Source organism: Struthio camelus, chromosome 1 (genome assembly GCF_040807025.1).
Source record: "Struthio camelus isolate bStrCam1 chromosome 1, bStrCam1.hap1, whole genome shotgun sequence".
NCBI lineage: Eukaryota > Metazoa > Chordata > Aves > Struthioniformes > Struthionidae > Struthio > Struthio camelus.
Window position 1 is genome coordinate 140,821,459 of NC_090942.1, and position 18,615 is coordinate 140,840,073.

The following is an 18,615-nucleotide window of genomic DNA, read 5'->3' on the forward strand; positions in this document are numbered from 1 at the left end:
TCATTACCACCATTTGTTTTTCTAGTACATTCTTTCCGTCTGCCAGGTTTGACACTCTGGAGCCTATCTTGATCTGCAATGCAATCTTGCAGTGGCTATGTACTGTCTTTTTAATTTTAAAAATGCCTCAGAAGAATCCTTGAAGGAGTCAGGCCTACCTGCAAAAAATATGTCACCTAGTGCTTCCCTAAGCACCAGAGTCTCTTGAAAGCAATGGAATTTTAATTCCTAAATTCCTTCCCCCCTCAGTGAGTACTAAGGTTGAATTTTCTATTTCCCAGCTCAAAAAAGAACAGCAAAAATTTAACAAAAAGTAATATTCTGAAACATTTTGATTACAGAATATCCAGATGCTCTATTTTGGTTTGTTTAACAGACATGAACTGCATTTAAGGTCATCTCAGGGTTAAAATGGATTTCTCTGTTGGGGTCCATTGCCCTATGATGTTGTGTTTTTGGAGCTTGACGTGCTTATTTTTCCAACCGTTGGAAAATAATTTGACCAGACTATACTTTCCCTAACGATGAGACCTTGTTGTAGGTGTTGTTTGGAAAGTGTTCACCTTTGGGAAGTCCAGCCCAAAGCAAAATATAAATGCTGATTCCTATGCATTTATGTGATAAGATAAGAAGTTGATCAGATTTGAAGTTAAACATTTTGAGTACTGTATTCTGAATTAAGCCAAACTATTCCCATAACAAAACTGAAATCTGAAATTTACTGGTGTAAGTTACTTTCATAAGCTATAGCACAACAAGAGCCTAGAAGATCTAAGTCATAGAAAGTATAGATCAAATATAGCATAGAGGAGATACGTGCTGATTCCCAACCCTTTTTAGAAATTGCCAGGCTGTTCATGTGCACTAGCAAACAGCATCGACTGCTTTTGAATAAAAGCATAAATATATCTTTGATGGAAGTACACTATATGCCTTTTCCGATATTTTCAGAATCCAAGATAGTTGTAAATTTAAGGTCATCAATTAAAGTCTATCAAGCTGATCTCAGATTATTTCAGTTCTAATTTTCCTCATTTAAATGTTTCTTATGACAATACTTTCATTAGGTGACCAGATGAGGCAGTTCAGAAGTATAAAGTTTTTGAGGTATTGAAAATGTCAGATAATAGATTAATGCGATCGTGTAAGGAAATATTACCACCTGTCCAGACAGAATGGCACCCATACTTGCCACCCACAGTTTTTCCCCTGAGCAACTAGCATCCATTTTAGCCCTCCCCTAGTCCTGAGTAGACACATTGATGTTAATTATCACTTTATAAATTGCAACTCATGGCTATCACCTTAAAGGATGACATAGTTACAGAATCGTATTACAAATAATGTTGTTTATCGGATATTCTTTCTTCAGCACCCGTTTAGGGATAGCTCTTCTTTAGGATTTTTCTCTGTGGATACATCTCATAAATACATCTTTAGAGAGCACTGTGCATCAGCTCTTCTGGTTTTCCATTTCTAAATACTAATGAGTCTTCCGACTCTAAGCTCTTGAAGACACTGTCGTATGGGAAGGATATTTAGAAATAAGGAGAGGTTTCAGGAAAACCTCTAAAAGCTTTTTGCCAAAGAAAGAAGATTAACATGTATTTTTTTTAAATCTGGCATTTTATTCTAGACTTTCTCTTGGCCTGAGAAAGTTGCTCAGTCTAACTGAAATGGAACAATTTCTATATGCAGTTGTTACAGTATAAAAGTGCAAATGCTAGTGTAAAATATTGAGAAACGAATAAGCTAGGCTTCTGCAGAGCACGTTTTGTGTGTCCGGATTCTCATTTGTACCAAATTAACTGCATCTGTAAAAATCACATTCTTAACTAGCATATTGATTTGGACAGGAAAGCCATGCAGACGCAGCCTTGATCTGACAGAGAGCAGGGTAAATACATCATCTGGCTATTACCTAGCACCAGTTTCCCTAGAGCAGAGCTGCATTCTGTTGGCCTGGGGGCTCCACCAGCCCTTGGCAGCATGGCACCAGTGGGTTTGTACTGATTTTTGGAGCCAGTGTGCAGGCATAGTCTGGATGTGATCCTGGAAAATATGTTCTAGAGGACCCTGCTTGAGCAGGGAGGCTGGACTAGATGATCTCCAGAGGTCCCTTCCAACCTAAACGATACTGTGATTCTGTGATTCTGTGATAGCATCTCAGTGCAGAATGTCTTGTTGATTTTTCTGGAGTTTTATGGATCTTTCTGTCCAGGATATAATTCCACTTTTGCTATTTTCGGGACAAATATCCACAGGACAAATTTTCTTGAATCTAGTAGTAGCACTCTCCTTTCCTCTCTTGCTCTCCCGTCAAAGTTTACCACTCAAAGTAGCCATACCTAGTATAGTTGATATTTTATCTACTGAAAACTGGGCAGTAACCTGGCAAGCTGTGCCTTGCACACAGAAGTATGCAAACTTAAACACGACTCTTTTGAGAAAACCATACATAGGTTATATGAAAATGTGTTGACAAATGATATGTATGGAAGTCCCATTTGACCAGGAAACACTCCCGAAAATCACAGAGCAGCACAATGGCAGCTAATATAGGACTTTATTATGTCTCTCTACACAAATCCCTGAAAGAGGGGAGGAGGAAGGCATATTCATCTAGAGTTTTTACGTTGGGCATCATTTTACTGGGCTAGGCTAGACCTCGGGCAAGGGAAAGCTGCCCCCAGAAACACCATTTCAAGTTTAATTTGATTTTGCCTTTCTACTAAATGCCTCTCTGGCATTCCTGTCTCCCCAGGGAGGTGCCCCCCTGCTCCTTGCCCCCCTTTTCTGGTTTAGAGTGCAGGCCCTGGAAGGGGCAGTGCTTGGAAGACAATTGGGTACATCAGCCACAGAGGCTTTTTGGAGATCTTCCTTTAATGAGGCATCAAGTGCCTTTCATGGGCAGGCTGGAATAGGTCACAATCACTTTGCCTTGGGGCAGAGATACCAGCCGTAAGCAAATCACAGCAGCAGCTACATAAGGCTCTTTGCTGCTTATGTGGGCGAATAAGTGTGTTTGAAAACTGTTTTGCTGATCCCAGGTCCTGAAGTTGGAGTTTGTTTTACAATCTAGTTCACTTTCCTAGGACTCTTCGATATGTCTTTTTCACAAATATCTTTTTTTCATTTCGTTTTCATTTCTTTTGTCGTGTCTTTTTTCATAAAGCTTTTCATAAATGGTTTGCCCTTGCCGTTCCAGTTATTTTGTCAGGCTAAAGTGCACTATTATTGCCGTGTACAGGTGTTGTTCCCGGGTTAGAATCTACTTTTAAGGCTTTTAGGGGAAGGACTGCATTGATATAAACATCTTGAATACAAATGCCTATTGCGTTAAACCATAAAGTTTGTTTTTTGACGTTATAAATCAAGAGTGTAGCAGATGAGCTCTGGGACAGATAGCAGGAGTAATCTCTTCATCTGTCACATAGCTGTGCTGGTGGTTACTACCGTGGCAGTGATAGCAGTGGAAGTGAACGTGCGCCCGTCTCTCAGCTGCTGTGGTTCACACCCAGTGCATTAACGTAAACTGAAATCGCTGGCAGCCTGTGCTGCAAAGCACCTGTGAACAGTGGGAGCTCCGAGGCCAGCCCAGGTTCCCAGGTTCATTCACTTCTGCGTTGCTGCTATGGGAATGGTGATAACTCTTCACTCACGTCAGCTTGTCGGAGCCCATGTCCTGCAGCCCTGAGATGCTTTGGGAGTTGACTGCAAGCAGTGAGCTTGATGAGGCATCTGTCCAACGAGGACAGCCTCAGGGAGAACTGGCTGGCATGCCCCAATGCTCCCCTGGGGACTGTCAGGTCTGCTCATTGCTTCTTGGAGATCCAGGACTTTCCTGAAACGAGTGGGATGTGGGATGCGGAGAGCTACGGGCAGTCATTGGGAGTGTTTGCCAGCTGCCTGCAGGGGTACAGCCCTTGCCCTACAGGGAAAGGAGCAGAGCATACTTGCAATAAACCTAGGTTTGATTCACTGGCTTCTGTATAGCTCTAGGCAGGACACATGCCGGGTAGCTGACTCAGTCTCTGAGCTGGCCAGTTGTGAGCCAGCTCTGGGCTGGAAGCCATGCAGCTACGTTAGTGCAGTGCTATGCCTGAACTAACATATCCTGCTTCCCAGGGTGCTCATTTGCTGGTACTTAGGTCAGGTATGGTTTCGGGGCTGGAGCATGTCTGAAATGACGAACCTAATGATTGAGACGAGTGAGCTCGTGTCTACATCTGCTTGTATGGGCACAAGCATCTGTTCCTTGTTTCATATCCCTCTCACAGTACTTTTCTGCTCCCAGGACGATCAAGGAAATGCCCTTAATATACACTGTGAGGATATCAGATATTACAGTCATAGGAATTGCATAAGAGGGGCAGGTCTACTAAGGAGCTAAAGGAGCCCCTTCCTGTTGGCTCCAGGAACTGTGGGTATCCCTGGTCTCTTGATGTGGTTGCACTGCATCCGCACTTCTCTTTTGCCAGCCTGCAGCCCTGAAATGGGTACCTACACCAGGATAAAGAGACATCTAGTACAGGCAAAGCTGACATGGAGGTACAACAGAGGAGAAAGCCACAGAAGTTGAATCGTTTCTGGCTTCCCCTGTACCACAGGCCACCGTAATGTTCCCAGTTATCACTGCTTTGACCCTGACAGCACTTTTGCACTTTTGACCAGTGTATCTTTTCTAGCTTGAAGACCAGAGGCAGAATCCACCATTTTCCTTTCTCATTTGTTCCAGTGGCTGACCTCATTCTCTATTAAAAACTGTTTTTCCCACTGCAGAATAACCCTGTCTTAAAAAATAAAAAGGTATTAGTCAGAGACAGTTAAATCTAACCTAAGTAAAATTTAAAAGTGAATGAACAGTCTCCATTCCAAAATCACATTATTGCCCAGAACTTATCAAATATTATTACTTCAGGCAGTGCTGTCCCTGAAATAAAAGGACTTCAATTAAAAGAACCACTTAGTTTCTCATATAAACAATAATGAGATATTAAAACATATATGAGAACTGAAGGCTCCATCTGTCTTGTAAAAATTAGTCTCACATAGCCACATGTTGCTACATAGGCTTCCTGGTGTGAAAGCCGTTGTTCAGCGGGGCAGGATCGCTTGTCATAGCTAGAGAGAGGTAAGAGACAGTCTGTCCTGCTGCTTTGCCGAATCCCTCTGAATTGCTGAGTAGAACAGTTGCTAGTGATAGGGGTTACAGCTATCAAAATTTATGGAGGACTTGACATTACTTCATTACTTGCACTACTGACCTTGTGGCAGGGCACGATATCCATAGGCTACAATCCTTTTGGCTGTTTAAAGCATGGGTAAAGTCATCCAGAAGACTGGGCACTGAGTTTTAGGCACTGTCATTAGCTTGTCCTTGTGCCTATGTGTTTTTCCCTTCTCCCTCTCCTATAGTTATCTCATAACCTTTTTGGAGCAGGGACTATTCCCCGGTATGTTTGTTCAACACATAGTCGAACAAGGCCTGTAAGTGCTATTCTCATACAAATAAGTACACGCTGTAACATACAGACCTTGTCATCTGTCATGCCTAAGAAAGGGTACACCATTGTTTTGAAACTATAATATAGTATTAGTGGGACTACAGAGTTAAATTCTTATGGAAATTGGACATGCTGCTCAAACACTTCCCCTTCCTTTTGTTTTTAACCTTGCTTTCCTGTCATATGTTATCCTGCCCCCACTCCATCCCTCACTACTAGCTGCCAATCTGGTATTTTAGCTGCTTGCCTCCAGGAACAATACTGTTCTCTATAGCTAGGCTTGGAGACGCTGAGGCATTTTAACATCGCTCGTATTCTCTTTCTGGGATGGAGGGTAGCCTGCAGGCTCAGCCTCTTTGGCCTGTAATCTGAAAATCCATATTTGCACCTCCCACGACCGTGCCCTGGTTGAGCCACTCCACAGTCAGAGCAAGGAGCTCTAAACAATTCCCCTGCTCTGTGCAGCCTGCATGTGCACGGATGCGTGTTTCTAGTCCATGTGCCTGCACACAACACGTTAGAAGAAACATCAGAATTACACTGAGGTAGCTGAGCAGCAGCATGTATTGAACCAAGTGCAAACAAAAGAGAGAGCAAATTAGTATTAGCAAGCAGGCTCTCTAACCCAGCAGTTCAAATGCTAAGTAAAAAGGGGAATGCAGAGAAATGTAAGAAATGCAGGAATCACAAGAAATGTTGGCGGAGGCAGCAGTGAAACCGGAGCCCGTGCTGGCAGGAAACATTTTGCAGAATCAATGGAAAGAAGAAGGACTCATGCTGGTGCGAGGCCGTCTATCTGACTTACTGCCACTCTGAGGGCGGAGGGAGAGCCGGGACTCGTAGAGCGGAGGAACAATTTTAAGAACCATTTAGGAAACGAAATGAGAACTGAAAAAAAAAAAAAAAAGAGAGGCTCCCTGATTTAAAAGCCAAGTAATAAAGTACTGAGGTGGCTTAAACAATAAATGATGATTGCTCATTAGTTTCCTGCTCGTTGTTTGTTGGCTAAAAACAAATGAAGGTTATGGGAAACAGAATGAATTTTCTTGAAAGTTCTGGGAATCAAGACAACACAAAAAGGGGGACAGGGAACAAGGGAAGGGGAAAAGTTCAGGTTTTACAGCAACTACTTCCTTGAAAATGCCAGATGCAAGACTGTGCACTGGCTTCTGGCAGTCTCATGGTGGGTTGACTCCACTGACTTAGCGGCAAATTATTTATGTGAGACTAGAGAAGTGGACTGAGGAATCATACCCCACATTTCGGGTGCAGAGACTGCAGGTGGTCATCAGAGACTGGCTGAGGGAAAGAGCTACCTAACTCCTCTGGTTTTCTGATCCACTTCAATTCCTCTCGGAAGAGTGAGGGTCACCTTTCACAGGTGATCTATTTAAAAAGTTGCCCGGGAGAATGCAGAATTGCACCAAAACCTAGAGTCAGATCATTGGTACTGACATGTTGTGCATGAAATCTCTCTTTCGTTACTCCTGTGGCTAGACTCGGGGAACAAGATTCTCTTGAAATAGCAAGGGTTAATATAACATTTCCAGCCAGTTAAATGAGGTTGAGGAAAAAAAATTCTGCCCATATTTAGCAACTAAACCAATCAGCTTGCATATTCTTTATTGCTGGCTCTCCTACTTGCTTTTAAAGACAGTCTTATCTCTGTAAATCGTGGGATTCTTTGAAGTTCTGTGTCTAGAAAGAAGAAAATGAGCAAGAAAGGATTTATTCATGTCTTTGCTTGCTTACTAGATATCAGAAGTGAATAACCATCTGTATTTCTTTCTTTCTTTCTGACAGCTTCATTTCTTCAGGATAATTTGCATTAAAACATGGACATATAGACATATCTATCTATCTAGCTAGCTGTCTATAGGCATATCTGTCTATGTAAATACAGACAGATAGCTTGCAGGACAATGGCTCAGTGATGCTGATAAAGAGTGCCAGTGAAACCAGAGACAAAGTTTTATGGGGTCTTCTATCAGTTGGCTTAAATAATTTATATATAGGTAATTACTTGACAGTTACCCTGCCCATTTTCATACTTACCTCTTATTTTAATGCAGTTAATACAATTTCCATAAGGCAAAAAAAGATACATAGCTTTTCATGTCTAGGATGAAAAATGCTGGTTTTAGGAAGATGAGGAGTTAGGTGAAAGAATGAATCAAACCAAAAGCTGAAATGCCCAGCTGGCTTTCCCTTTCTTTTCTTAAACAAGGGAATCTGCAATGATGATGCTGTTTCCTTTAATGAAAAAGAGAGCTAATGTTCAGATCAAAAGTATGCCTATGATTAGTCAACATGATTTAATGTTCCTGGAATGAAGCAAGTTTAATGCCAAATATGGGGAGTTTCTTCTTAAACCTTCATCACAGTTGCTTGGAGAGGTTGTATTCAGCTAATATAAAAGAGTTGGGAATTAACTTCAGCATCTTAAATTATGAAAGCTGAGTTCTGTCCGCTCTGTCTGGTAGCCCAACAAAGAAGAGGTGTAGCTCTGTATAAGAACTGACCATCACCGTTACGTGGATTCCCATGCTGACCCTGATATGCCAAGCAGCATAGGTGACACGTGGGACACAGCCTCTCACTCTGTGAGATTAACTGGGTTATAGTTTCTCCTTTTTCCCTTGGGACCCAGGTTCTTGGTAACTGGATAAATGAAGAGGTGCCATCTGAGGAGAGGAACAGAAGTGTTCAATGATACTGATGAAGAAGTATTGCTTGAAACAGAGCTCAGAAAATGTGAGGAAGGCTCAAATGTGCTGATCCAATATGAATGAATGTGTCAAAGAGATTTAGATGTCATCAGGTACTTGAATGCATTTGAAAGTATGCTTAGGCAACATTTACTCATTTACAAGTTTGTTTCTCCAGTGTCTTATTACTGGAGATAGATTCTCCCCCTGTGGAGTTGTGTCTTGCAGAAATGGGAAAGAAACTCCGCATGCGGAGAAGGAGGAGATAAAGGATCTAAGCCTTTTTTACCAGGAAGGAACTGATTTCTACTTGGGCATGGAAATAAATTAGGCTTTCCTAACAAATAAAACATTAATTTTTGAATGAATTTAAATTCTGTTTTGGCAGTGAGGGGATGTGAGGATAGGGACGGGCTGGGGAAGAGGCAACTCCTCATACTTCCGTCTTTCTGTTCCTGCCTTCCTGTAGTTTTTCTTAGAACACAGACAATCTTGTGGAGCAGAAGGCTTTTTCTATCCTTATTCAGACAGCTTTATAAAGATGCACGTAGCACTGCGTACAGGGGGAAGCTCTGCCAAACAAGTGACAGGTCTCTATCCTTAAAATTAAAGACAGTGTAAAGATGAATGCAGAGACATACAAACCCAGAGAGCCTGATGGGCTTTTGATTTGAGAGCAAAAGCAGCAGTCATTCGGCAACTTTTTGCACGAGTAGTCTGACATCCATCTGGGCATTGTCCTGTCATTCTTGTGCTTGAGAAACCTGTACAGACATGAATGGGAGTTTTATAGGTATAGCTGAAGGGTGCTGATTTCAGAGGGATTTTTTTCCATTGACTTTAACTGCTTTAAATCAGGCACCATTCTAGCTAAGATTTGCCAAAGTGATTACTAACTTTGGATTATCCTTAACATTTGGGAAATCTGTTTGTATCAGAGTTCATGTCAGGCACAGTTACATCTAAAATATATATAAATGAAACACACATCCACAGAGTGCTCCCATTAGTGTTAAGAAGCCAATTTATATGCACTAGAGCTAAATCCACTCTTAGCAAAGAAAATTCTAGTGTGGTATAAATACATCCTAATCACTAAAATGGCATTTGAAAAGAACCCTGGGATGTCTGCAGGGTGCAGAACAGTGTAGCCAAGAAAGAGTGCATTAACAGAACATATCTTTCTTTGGTATCTCAGTATTCGTCTGGGTTTAGCAGGGACATCCCAGTATGCAAGGACTGTCAAGCCATCCCAACAAAAATCTGTTGACAGACTTCTCTATTTTGTCTCAGATTTTCTTCTGGATACATGATTTTTCTGTCTTCCTCATTCAAGCTGCAGTCCTAGGATTTAGGGCAATATCTCCTGCACCTCTGTTTAGCACTGTGGAAGAGACAGGGACCCCAACCTTGACTGTGGCTCCTTCTCTTGAGTCAGATCATGTAACCCAATGAAAAGATTTGTTCCCTATTCTATAAGAGCAACACCAGACATATACTTCAGTATCTGTTTAAAAAATCCCAAACTGGTCACTCTACTCTCCAAAGCATTGCATGGTGATAAGGACATGGAAGTATACCTCAGTCACTTTGTTTCTCAGCAAATCCCACCCTCTGTCTGCTCAGAAATCTCACTTGGCGTAGTGATTTGAGTGTCCTGAGTCATCAGCTGAATCAGGATCTGTTGAAAGGAGGAGCTCTGATTGGAAGCTTAGAGTCTGAAATCACAAAGAAATCAGCTGTGGGCATTTAAAATGCCTACCTCACTGACAAAGATTTCTTTCCCATAGTAGAGCTGGCAGCAAGAAAGGTGTACCTGAGCCTCAGCTGCTGCATTTTCCTAGCTGGGCCCCTGAAGATGTGGTTTCACATTACACCTCAGCTAATATGAATTTTGTCCAATGGTCCTGCTTCTTGGCTTTTCCCTCTGCCTTAAATTGGATCCGGTAATTTTCTGGCTAGAGGACGAGTGGCTCCAGTGGCTGATCTAATGACAATTATGCTTTGTTTTGTTTTATTTGCTTTTTACATGGTTATTTTGTTGCCAATTCAGCCAGCTAGACTGGCTTACCCTGCAGCCCTATGATTACTTGAGCCAGCATGAGAACGGACAGGAGTGTGTGCCTGCAGGAAGAGAGATGAGGAGCAGGACAGCTGCTTTCCAGTGTCTCTCTCTTATCAGCTTAGGTGAAATCAAAAACTTACTTCAAAGCCATGTTATCAACTATCTAAACTACTACATCCAGAGGTGAACTTTTGTGTGCTTTTTTAAAAAAATGGAATGCCCAAACTCACCTTGCATCAGGCTTGCTCTGCCAGACTGTCCCCTATGGCCTGTCCTGCTGGTAGTTGCGCTCTTTGCCAGAGGTTTCTCAAAAGGGGTCACAGAGCAGGACAATGCTTAGATGAACTGGTCCAGCCGTCTGCAGCCTGCTTCCTGTGGCTCGCTGCCAGGCTGCAGCATCGGCCCAGGAGCAAGATGGGCACATCTGGTGACTGCTATGCCAGTATCCTGCTTTTTACTTCGTGGTGGCACATCCTTTCACATGGGAGGAGCGAATTTGTGCCTTGCTTGCATTAACCTGTGAGAGGAGCACATCCACCCTTGCCTCGTGACAGGACACATTTGTATGTCGGTTGAAGGAGAAATGGACACCGAGCAAGAGGGCCAGAGAGGGGCCACTGCATGAGCAGTCCAAGATGAGGCTACTTTCATGCCAAAAATTAATATTTAGGCCTGGCCAGCAAATTGCAGTGTGATGATGCCATGCACTTTGAATAACTAAAGGTTTGCCTACTTGTGCATTCACAGACTCACAGAATCACAGAATGGTTTGACATTGGAAGGGACCTCTGGAGATCATCTAGTCCAACCCACCTGCTCATGCAGGGTCAGTGTCCAGATGGCTTTTGAATATCTCCAGGGAAGGAGACTCTACAACCACTCTGGGCAACCTGTTCCAGTGCTCAGTCATCCATTACATAAGGTAGACTCAAATTCAGTTCCTCCACCTTCTCTCTGTGGCCGCATGTCCTCTGCATCTTAGTCTTGGTAGTGACCAAGCTTTAGCAGCGGAAGTGAAGAGGAGTAGTCCCATCTGGGTACCCTGACGTCTCAAAAATGTGAGCCTGAATCCCCTCAGCCTAAGGAATAAACTCGAAAAGAGAAAAGGCTATCATGGATGTTTCAGTGAGTGTGCAAGGTGCAAAGGAAGTCTGATGCTTACGTGCATCACATTGTGGACATCCATTTCAGTCCCTAGCAATAGTTAATGAACAATTGGATTTACCTTGCACGTGCACAGATAGTTGGGGCAGACATAGCCAAACTTTGATCAAGAATAAAGAAATCTCAGATGTACACAGAAGTCCTTCAAAATCTGCTGGAATGTGGAGAAAAGGAAATGTCCAGGAAAAACTAGACAGAAGTTAGCCCTAAGTGTGGGGAAATCATGCTAGCTTATTACAAAAAAGTGGTGTAGTCATTGTGTAGTGTTTTAAATGAATGAGGCAACTGAATTCTATGAGAATCCTGCTGGTGAGCGTTAGGCGTGTTTAAGACTCACCTGGCTTTCTCAGGGGTAAAAGAGGAGGAACACTTTAATTTTGAATCTTAAATGGTCTTAGGCATCAGGTGGATATCTTGTTGCTCAGTCTGATCAGGACTAGAATACTTCCTGACAGAGAGGGAACTATGACTTGAAGCATCTAAGGAATTTCGCAGCAAAAAAGCAAGGTATCTACAGTATAGTGGACTCTAAGTTAGGGGCAGCTAAACAAGAATTTCTGGATTTTGCTTTGAATTTGTGCCTCTAAATTTCATCTACAGCATCCCTCATGGGATGTTCTCTTAAATTTTAAAATCTTTAAAACAAGTGGTGGGTCTTACATGAGGACTTTATATCATAGGAATAAAATAACCACAGACCTATCCTATACAGTGGTATCTTAGTAAACGTAGTCCCTCTCCGCTTGAATAGAGATGAATATTTCATATTTATATTGATAATTTTGTAATGTGTTCAAATGAAGCATCTTCCCTCAGGTTCAGGGGCCCCACTATCAGGACTAGTAAAATCAGATGAGTAAGTGAAGTTCTCCTGTTAGTGGAGTTAGGCAATGCTTCACGGAGGAGCTCACTCTAGCTTCCCTTACAACAGTCAGTTTGGGATACGTTCAAATATCTCTGGGAGCTGATTTTTTTTGTCAGGTATGGTACTGCCTGGCGCAAAACCGCAGAGAAGATTGCGGTGAGACAAGTTTTGAGTGATCCAGTCCCAGCCTGGCTTGTTGCTCTCTACCTGGGAAAGGTGCAGGGGTGCTGTAGCCTCATCAAGCAACAGCCATCTCCTTCAGCTCCTCCGAACTGCACTTCTTGGAAGGATCAGCATCCTGACTTCCTTCTAGCAAGGGTGCCTGGTGTGTCAGGGGAGATCACGTCAGCACAGGTGGCTTGCATCTCTCTGTGATCTACTTGAAGCAGTGACAAGCACAGACCTCAAAACCATGGCAGCAGCATCCCCAGAGCGACCTGCTACAGGAAGACGGTGGAGCAGATGAGGTGATTCTTATCTCCCAGTTGATTCACAGCAGTGCAACTTTCTTGACATCAGCTCAGCGTACGAGCTTTCGTAGCTATATACCAGAGCTAGCCCAGGTGCAGCTCACAGCATGCGCTGCGGCAATGCAGGTCCCTGTGCAGGCGGACTAGCCCCTTGCATGTGCACGCTGCTTCTCAGGCAAGCTCCACAGCCCACACCCTCTCTGCGCTGCCACAGCTACTCCCCCTCCCCAGCAGCACCGGCTAGCATGTTTAAAGTCTGCTCAGATACATCTATGCACGCTGCAGTCAGGGCAGCTACTGCAGTGCTGACATGCACTGACTCACGCCTGCTTCTGCCTAGCACCAGCGAGACGCCTCTTGTTTCCAAGGGGAACAAACTAAAAAGAAACCATTAGAAGAAGACAGTGCAGGGTATGAAATCCACCACAGTGCATAGATTACGAGGTTTAAATGTCATTCATTCCCCCCCCCCTTTTTTTTTTTTTTTTGAAAACACACTGGGTTTGCAATATGAGCAATATTTCCCACCAGGTTTTCTGGACACAGTATCTGAATTCTCTGCTGCTGCTGTAGTGGATAGTTACTAGTCTTTGCTCTGACCTGAAGTGTAGCTGTGTTCGTAATTTTAATGAAGTTGCAAACCAACCTGTATGGGTCTGTTAATCCTCTTAAGAGTGACCCATGTCTTGTGCTTTTTTTTTTTTTTTTTTTCAGTGATGGGACCATGTTTTGTATCAGGTCATCCCACGAATGTGTGCATTTCAGCTCCTGGTGTCATGGTCATTTGTGGCAAATGCCTTTCATTATTTTGAAAAGTTATAAGCTCCTTGAAATTGAGTTAATAGCAGATCCTTCACTCTAGTCATGCTAGAAAACAACTGCAATAATGAACAGAGCTCATACTATGTGCAAACTTTGTCTTGAACCATAAGAAACAGGAAACCGATGTGGGTTTTCTTGCAATGACCTGACATTTATAGTTGCCTTCAGAGCAACAGCTAGTGAGATTATGCAGCCATGAACCCCAATCACCACAAGTCTCAAAGGGGAAAATTTATCAGGGAGGCTCCTGTCCAGCTATGGTATGCATTTGAAAGAGAGCCACTTGAACTAGCAAACGGTCCTTTGTTTACCTGCTTTTCTTCCCAGTGGTTTGTCTGTTTTCATCTCCACTGGGGTGCTAGGCAAACCGTGATAAACTGTGCAGTCTTTAAATTTGGAATCAGCTCCATGGAGCAGCAGGAAATCTCTTTAGGTGTGCCAGGGATGTGCGTTTCCCAGTCCACACATTAAGGACTTGCCAGTTCTTTCCTCAGCGTTGTCCAATGGGTTAACAAGGAAACAAAATCCACCTTTCATCCTTGTTAACATAGGCCAAAGAAAGGACTAAAAATTATGAATTATGCTCACTCTTGCCACCCACTCTCCACTGCCAACCAATAGTCCGTATCATAATTGCAGTAATCCTTCTAAGCTCGGGAAGCCCTGCCTGGGGACGGGTGGTTTCAAAAGAGTCTTTCTTAACACATTACCTTCTCATTGTCGTGCTTGGTTGATTACTGAGGGTTAAAAAACGAGTCTTAATATTGGAGAGTACAGCAGCCATGAGGTGATGGTTTAGGGAGTCTACAGGTTTGTTTCCTTTTTTTTTTTTAAGATGTGAGAACAGTATCGAGGGAAGAAAAGTAATGAAACAGATTTGAATAGTATATAGCATTTTCATATGTTCTTACATATGCTTTTAGCAAAAGCATATATTTTTGCTTGAAATGCAGTTAGGGTTTTTGTTGAAAAACAATTTGGGCTTTTGGGTTTTCCAGCCAACATAGAAGAAAATTACGAAGAGCTGGGGCTTCTCCTGGAAATTGCCGTTTTCATGAAAAAGTGATAGATTTTGTTGAAAAGGGACTTTTGAATGCTTTCCAAGGTAGTATTTGAAACTCTTTCTCTGTTAAAGCTTTTTTTCTTACAATTCCATCACTGGAGACAGATTTTCAGACAGGCTCATCTTCCATTACCACACTAAAAGCAAGTGTCCATGAATGTAACGTAGCTCATGGCACTGGGGATTTGGCACTTTTTAACATCTGGCTGCAATGGCTCTGCTTGATGGTGCTGAGCGCTTGAAAATTTAGCCTCTTGTTTCAAAGGCTCTGGCTTTTCAAAAATAGTTTTACATATGAATACCTGCTCCTCGACTTCTAAACTATGAAATTAAGAGCTAAATAAATTGTGCGCAAGCACTCATTTGTCAGACACTTGGTTGTATTTTCTGTGGAATAACATACCACATACTTCTCAATCAAACTTAGAGGTTCATGGGCCTGCAAGTATTACAAAAATATCTTTGCTTCCATCCATTTCATACTGAAACTGAAGTTGAAAAATGATGAACCTAGAATAGAAACAACAAAAGAGAAGCTTTTTTATCTTAACTGTACTGCATTTTGTTTTGCCTTAGAAGTACTGGGAAGGAAAAAAGGGCCTAGCAGGAGAAGCTCCAATTCTGTAAACTGAAGTTAAAAGACAAGGTATCAGGCCCAATTTTCAAAAAGGAATGGTTAAGCTGTCTAAATCTTTAAATGGTTGAACAATGCAAAAAAACTGGTACGTGCAGAAGGATGAGCAGGTGCCCAAAATGTATTTATGTGTTGAAGAAAAGCATGTGAAAGAATGTGCAATTGGGGTGCTTGCAGCCCAGCCCTCTCGGAGGCTGCATTCCCGTAGCTCCCCCCACCCGCAGCAGAAGGAGCAGTGGGGAATTAGTGCCTCTCTAGTTTCAGAACTGCACAGGAAGCACACCATTCTCTTTTCTAATTTCTAAACGACTTGTGCAAGCTCTCCGCGTAACAGTCTGTGGCGTGACCACTGAGAGGCACTTCCTGCCGAGTTGCAGGGACTATTTGGACTCTGAAGTTTGTTGCGTGTTCTGTAGTCTCTGTTGCTTTTTTTTTTTTTTTTCCTTTCTTAATTTTCACCACAGTAAAGTCAGGCCACAAAGCTCACACTGTAGAGGCAGTCAGGCAGCTATTTCTCAAATATATAAAACCATTTCAAATGCATTACAGAAGGTAAGCAATATCTCTAAAAGCATAATGGATAGCAAGTAAGGCAAAAAAAAGGACAGATGAGAGCAGGGAAAAATGATGAAAAAGCTGAGAAGTTAATGGTTGTTAGGATGAGCAAACTGAAAGTAACCATTTGAATAGAAGGCTGTGAGACCTTCTTTAAAACTGGGATGAGGTGGAGATAGCAGAGCACCAGGTGGTACGCATAATGGCTGATGGGAACTCTGAAGGGCTACATGGAAACCGTGGAGCCTTCCTGAACCTCCCAGTGACAGCGTGCTGGGATGCACAACCTTGGCTCTCTTTCTCTTCCAATGTCTGGGGAAAGCCAGGCAGACAGGGAACATCAGTGGTCTTTAGTGAGACACCCTCCCCCCACATCTGCCTGCTGGGGGAATCAAGACTTCAAGGCTCATTACTGAAGACAAACTCAGATACAGCATGGGAGAACTCTCACTTCCCCTGCTAGAGTATCACTGCCCTTTTTCCAGCTAACTTTTAATCTGGACCACATTAACCTGGGCCACCCATATTGTTTAACGCTAAGGATGCTGTCAATATGCCTGCTCGTTCTTAATGGGAGATAACTAAAGTTAGACTTTAAGTACTGTTTAAGTAATTAGTAAAAGAGTGGCTGAGCTTTGGATGCATTAGTGTAAGACTAAATTGGTTCCTAATTCTGAGAATGTGCTTGATCTTACTTACTTGTAGTATCAGGCTCTTCCTCAGGCTGAAGTGTGCACGACCCTTCCTGCATGCTGCAAATCCTGCAGGTCTCTGGCTGGAGGGAAGAAAGCAAAAAAGGGCTTTTCTGGCAGAAGTTTCTTGACAAGTGAGGGGCGACAGGGCCCATGAGTGCTAATGGTAATATTTTCCCATACTTTCTCAATCTTACCTTTGGTGTTCTCTAAAATATGTTGAGACTGTTGAATTTTAGATGTAGATGTTTTGACTGCTGAGTCAGTTTACATTATGAATAATAACTCATCAGTGTTTCACCAGAAAAAGAGAATATAATTAAAACAGACTCTAAAAATGATTTACATATTTTGCAATACCACAAGAATGTGGTAGTTTATTATGTCAAGTCTGTCAAGATAGACTTATTCTGATTACATGTCAAATCTCAGGTTCCTGCACACTGCCGATGCCAAATTAACTACAGGAACAGAACTAAAAGTGTCCACTGCTTAAAACTGAGCTAATTCTACAGAAAAGCTCAGCTCATTTTACTTGGACATACTTTTGTTTTATCTCACTCACCGCTAGCTAGGCCTTCTTCCCCCTCAGGAATGATTTCAAAAGTAGTAAAGGCTCTAATGACTCTGAAAACAGAAATGAGAAAATATCTTGTGACCAATCTCAGTTCCCTGCGTGGTCTGTGGACATTCTTCAAAACCTATCCAAACTAAGCATCAGCACTGTTTAGGGGGAAGGTGTGTGCCACTGATTACAGCGGGCCTGTAGGAGCCAGGACACTGAACGTTTGTTCCCAGCACTTCCAGGTAATCAGTGCGTGATTTGGATGCTGTTGAAAATTGTGTGCACTGAGATTGTGTTGCTGGTCCCAAATGGATTTCTTGAGATTGTTTTTTGGTTTTCAAACAAGAGAAAGCCTAAGAGCCTAAGACCTTTAAAAAAAATGTACATCTAATTTACATAGGTGCTTTTAAAACAACCTTTTTGCCTTAGTTTCCCCAAATGGAGCAAAGAGCCAATACAACCAACTCAGAGAAGTATAACAGATGACTGATTTGTTCATAAATATAAAGTTATTTGAGCTCCTATACAAGTTCAATCTAAATGAAACCCTCCATTCATTTCTTCCTAAAGTATGAATAAGTAGCTTGGATTGTGAGAAATAGTAATATATAAATGCAGAAAAAGTAAAAAGAAGCTCTTCTGGTTTTCACACAACCCCCCAGTTTCAAGAATTCATTTCCTAACGATCCCGTGCAGATTTGGTTTCCGCTAGGTTTAATTCATCGGCTGATGCTAGTCCACTGCTGGCTTTTGGACTAGTGGTCTGTAGGACTTTTTCAAAAAACAATACTACATTCCTTTACATTCTTTACAGCCTGCCCAAAGCAGGGTGGGGGAAAACAATCGTCTGTGGAAGACTGGACACACTGGGCTTTCACTTGTCCTTTTGTGATTAGAGAGAAACAGATGCCACCAGCATGGATTGTTCTTTGGGGGAAAACTGGGACATCAAGCAGGGAAAGGCCACCAGAGGATAAAGGTTCTTACCTCATGACTCCAGGCTTCACAGCCTCATGGGAATTGCCAGGGTGCAACACACCAACCTTCCCATCAGTCGATACCAGGTCTCATATAGCAGTCAGCTCCAGATGCTCTGAAGAAGGTGTAAAATCTCTGTAACTGCCAATTATATGCAATATCATGTCTGTGGAGCAGCTTTAATTTTTTTCCCCCTCTAGATTTTTGTTGATGGGTTTTTTTCTATTTGGTTCCTTTTCCAACTGTAACTAAACTCTTCTGAGATCTAAATGAGACAGCAAATTAGTAATATTCAATCAGTTGAACAGAGAGAGATACTAACACAGGAAAAGGCAAGGCAAGACAGGTGTGCTCATGCACGTCTGAGACATCAGTTGCAAAGTCTTCTTCTGAGGCTTGGGTTCATACCCATAAGTGGTAGCTTTCTGTAGTTTCACCAGCCATTGTGTGTCTTCTGTGAAGGTTCCTGCAGCACTACGTGCAGAGTAGTCTTTACTGAAATGCTTCTTCTGATATGGTATTACTAA

At 42.4% G+C, this 18,615-nt stretch overlaps 1 long non-coding RNA gene across 1 annotated transcript; it reads right to left on the reverse strand.

Moving 5' to 3' along the window:
- Nucleotides 1-14,410: 14,410 nt before the first annotated feature.
- Nucleotides 14,411-18,248, reverse strand: LOC138062393 (uncharacterized). Its single transcript, XR_011136443.1, has 4 exons — nt 18,098-18,248; nt 16,743-17,172; nt 16,553-16,628; nt 14,411-15,174 (listed from the first exon to the last, which is right to left on the reverse strand). It is a non-coding gene; the product is annotated as an uncharacterized lncRNA (long non-coding RNA).
- Nucleotides 18,249-18,615: the final 367 nt, after the last annotated feature.